This window comes from Triticum dicoccoides, chromosome 2A (assembly GCF_002162155.2).
Source record: "Triticum dicoccoides isolate Atlit2015 ecotype Zavitan chromosome 2A, WEW_v2.0, whole genome shotgun sequence".
Classification (NCBI taxonomy): domain Eukaryota; kingdom Viridiplantae; phylum Streptophyta; class Magnoliopsida; order Poales; family Poaceae; genus Triticum; species Triticum dicoccoides.
Window position 1 is genome coordinate 726,763,602 of NC_041382.1, and position 4,880 is coordinate 726,768,481.

The following is a 4,880-nucleotide window of genomic DNA, read 5'->3' on the forward strand; positions in this document are numbered from 1 at the left end:
AGCCCTGTGTTGACTTCTCTTTTTTTCTTTATCCATTGATCTGTTCGAAGATTCCATGGAGCACCCTAGAAAGGAAGTCATAGTAAGTTTAGCAGATGGTTCTACATGAACAATTGTGCCTAACAACCTTGATGTATTAAATATGCTTGTTGTGTAGAGCTCAATTGCCTCATCCATGAAGTTCATGCCAAACAAGGGTTAAGGCACAGTCCATTTTACACTGCATCCTATTTCCTATGGAGGGCTTCCTGACAGTAAAGCTCTCTTTCAACATATTTCCAAGCTGCAATCCACCAGTAGCAAGCTGAGCCTCATTGCATAAGCAGACATATCACAAAAGGAACATGTAAATAAAAAGAATTGTGCTTGGGATGGAACACGCATATAACCTTTGATGGTTTATCATCAGCACTATAAGAGGAAACATGTCATCAAACTTTGCAGCGGAAATCATAAACATGGTAATAAGAGAATAACTAAGTTAATAAAGAGAAAATTGAATATGGAAACAATATATGGTGCATTGTTGAGGAAAGTCCGTTCGCTCTATTAATGGTGAAGTCAAATCTCTTGGAAGAACACAAAATTAGGAGTATAGCAACATAGTTTCTGGATAGAATTGATTTTCTTTTACCTACAGCCGTCCAAACATTACGTCAGACACTTGGTGGGCGTTGGAACAGTCAACTTGCACGGCAGTGGGCAGCCGCGTCCAGACTCCAGAACGATGCTCGATCCATGGCGAGTCCCTCCACGTTGAGCTCCCAGTGCAGGGGCAGCAGAAAGCCACCGAAAGAGGTGGGAGAGGCATGGTGTCATGGGACTGACCATGGTCGTCAGTGCCCTCGTTCTCGTCCGACATGTGGAGGTCCACCGGCTGTAGCGGGGACAAGGGACAGGGAGTGATGTAGGCACGTACAGGAGACACCGGCGGAAGGTGCAGAGCGCCGGCGACATTACCGTTGAGTCCTATGGCGGGCCACCGCGCCGTGCAACCAAAGGTTGACCATCATCTCTGTCGCGACTCGCGAGAGCAGCATGTCAGGGGAGTGGTAGAAGAGGTTAGAAGGAGCAGAGGAGGTTGGGGGGTCTACGGTCATGGCAGCTCCTCACCTTGGCACACTCCAGCCGAGGCGGCGTGACACGTGAGGACCCTCGGGCCGTCGGGGCAGGCGACGCGTGGGGAGTATAGCCACGGCGCAGACTACCGTCGGCAGCACCACAGCGGAGCACACGGATGTGGAAGATGATTGCGCGTGGGTTTCGGGCGGGACGCGGGCGGAGAGGAGACGGGGGGAAAGGGGAGGCGCTGGATGAAGGGAACGGGAGCTCGGCTGTGGAGCGGGGAGGAAGGTGAGGCAGAGCTGTCACACCCCAGAGGAGATCGAGGCGGATTTCCACAGAAGGATCACAGATCTCACGAAGGAGAAAGGGGAAAGTAGGGACGAACTAGGGTTTGTATTGATATAAGATGTACTCCCTCCGTTCCTAAATATTTGTCTTTCTAGACATTTCAAATGACTACTACATACGCATGTATGTAGACATATTTTAGAGTGTAGATTCACTCATTTTGCTCCGTATGTAGTCACTTGTTGAAATGCCTAGAAAGACAAGTATTTAGGAACGGAGGGAGTATGTTTGAGTAATGAAATGGTTCTCCCAATAATTGATCCCTTACAAGTTGAGGGGTGCAAGCTTTATAGCTCAGCTGGCACGCGGTGACGGCAACAGTGCAGTAAACGAAACGCTACAGGGAACGGTTGAAACGGTACAGTGAGACGGCGAGCAATGTGAGCCGTCCGATCAGCAGCGCAGCGTAGATCTTGGCCGTTCGTTAACTGAAGAAGAACGACACTTGTTAACTGAAGAAGCAGGCCTGACAATACCCCCGGGCGAAAACGAACTTGTCCTCAAGAAGGTGATCTGTTGAAGCAACGATCAATGGTTGCTTTGAAGAATGCAGGGAAGGTCTTCTTCATGAATGATGCGTCATTGAACCACCGGCAGATTGTTGCGTGGCACCTGGCGAGTCTCCAATACCAGAACAGGTTCAGTAAGTATCAGCCCATCTGCTCGAACCAGAGGAAGATCAACACAGGGAATGGCCGAGTGTCCAACATGTTTTTTCAACTGGCTGACATGGAATACTGGGTGGATGCTCGTGTTGTCAGGTAGGAGGAGCTTGTAAGCGACGCGCCCAACTTTGGCTATGACCTGGAAAGGCCCATAGTACTTGCTCTGTAGTTTGATGTGAGAGCGTGCGCCAAAGGCATTCAAACGGTAGGGTTGCATCTTAAGATATACCATATCCCTAACTTCGAGTACTCGCTCAGTTCGTTTGCGATCTGCATATTTCTTCATGCGGGCATGTGCAGCTGTTAAATTGGTTTTCAGGTGCTAGAGAAGTGCATCTCTGTCAGAGTAAAACTGTTGAGCTTCTGTTGACATGTTGTCAGGTAAAATGTTCTCGCAAATGTTGGGAGGTGGATATCCATAAGCTGCTTCAAATGGTGTTTTCTGGAGGGAAGAGTGGTATGATGTGTTATACCAGTACTCGGCCATGGACAGGTGATGTGCCCACTTCTTGGGCTGAGTAGATGTCAGGCAGCGAAGATAGTTCTCAATGCATTGGTTCACACGCTCCGTTTGGCCATCGGACTGCGGGTGGTATGCAGAACTGTATCGCAGTTCAGTGCCCATACCTTTGAAGATTTCTTGCCAGAGCTGACTAGTGAAAATGCAATCTCTGTCAGAGACAATGGCGACTGGAGGGCCATGTAGTTTCAATACATTATCTATGAATGCAGTGGCAACTGTGTGAACAGTGTATGGATGAGAGAGAGGGATGAAGTGAGCAAACTTGGATAATCTGTCAACCACCACAAAGATTACTTCCTTTCCTTGTGATTTAGGTAGGCCCTCAGTAAAATCCATACTGATGTGTGTCCAGATCATATCAGGCAGTTGGAGAGGGTCCAAATATCCTGGATAAGGGCAGTTCTCTCCTTTGTTTTTCTGACAAACAGGACATGCAGATACAAAGTTGTCCACCTCTTGCTTGAGACCAGGCCAGTAGAAGATTTGCTTGATCATGTGATAGGTAGCTTTCCTGCCTGAGTGGCCTCCCAAAGCAGAAGCATGTAGGGCAGACACTAGTTTCTTCCTCAAAGCTAAATCCTTGCCCACATATATTCTTCCTTTGTGCCTGATAATTCCAGAGTGTAATCTGTTCTGGTTTACTGAATGATCAGGGGATAGTAGTAACTTTTCCAGAAGAGACTGGCAAGTGCTGTCATTGGCATAGGACTTCTCTACTGCAGAAATCCATTGAGGAGTGACCAGTGATATAGCCATGATTGTGTTTTTTCTTGAAAGGGCATCAGCCGCTGTGTTTTCCTTGCCCTTTTTGTACTGCAGATTAAAGTTAAACTCTAGGAGCTTCAACATCAGCTTGTGTTGTATGCTAGTGTTGATCTTTTGGTCTGTCATAAACTGTAGACTCCGGTGGTCTGTTTTTATGATGAGATTATTGCCCAGGAAATAATGTCTCCATTTTTTCAATGCAGCTAGAATTGCTAGGGCTTCCTTTTCATAAGTGGATAGGGCAACATTCTTTGGACAGAGGGTGGAGCTGTAGTAGGCTATGGGATTTCCTTGCTGCATCATGACTGCTCATATCCCAGTACCTGAAGCATCTGTTTCTAGGACAAAGGGCTCAGTGAAGTTTGGTAGGGCCAGCACTGGGGCATTTGTCATAGCTTGTTTTAGTTGTTGAAAAGCACTGGTTTGTTTATCTGTCCAGGAGAAACTGTCTTTCTTGAGCAGGTCATGCAGAGGTCTTGCAATAGTGCCAAAATTTCTGACAAATCTTCTATAGTAGCCACAGAGGCCCAAGAATCCTCTGAGTTGTTTAGGAGTGGTGGGGGTTGGCCATTCAGCTACTGCTGCTACTTTAGAGGGGTCAGTAGAAACTCCTTCTGCATTTATAACATGGCCCAAGTAATCCACTTGTGTCACTGCAAAAACACACTTAGAGAGTTTGGCATACAGTTGGTGTTCTTTCAGTAACTGTAACACTATTTGCAGGTGTTCCAAGTGTTCTGATAAGGATTTACTAAAGATGAGGATATCATCAAAGAAAACCAGCACAAACTTCCTTAAATATGGGTCAAAGATGCTGTTCATGAGGGCTTGAAATGTTCCAGGTGCATTTCCAAGTCCAAAAGGCATAACTAAGAACTCATAGTGCCCAAAGTAGGTTCTAAATGCAGTTTTGGGTATATCATTTTCATCCATTCTCACTTGATGATACCCAGATCTGAGGTCCAACTTGGTGAAGTAAGATGCTCCATGTAATTCATCTAGCAAATCTTCAATTACTGGAATTGGGAACTTGTTCTTTATTGTTGCTTCATTCAATTTTCTGTAGTCTATGCACATCCTCCAAGTACCATCCTTTTTCATTACTAGAATTGCTGGAGAGGAGTAGGGACTCTCACTAGCCCTGATAATTTTATCCCTGAGCATTGCATCAATTTGCCTTTCCAATTCATTTTTCTGCATGTGAGGTACTCTGTAGGGCCTGGAGTTAGGAGGGATTGCTTTTTATTTCAGTGGTATTTTGTGATCATGTGATCTTTTAGGGGGCAAACCCTTTGGTTCTTGGAATACTTCAGAGAATTTCTGCAGAACTTCTTCCACAGGCTGAGGAACTATGTGTTTCTCTGGTTTAGTCATGGTAGTGTCTCTGATGAGTTGTAGTACATAGCCTGGAGCTCCTGAGGAAAGACGTTTGTTCACTTCTGCAGCCTCAATATGAGTAGCTTCAGATAAAGTGTCACAGGCCTTAATTGTAATAGGAGTGTCCTTGTTCTGCA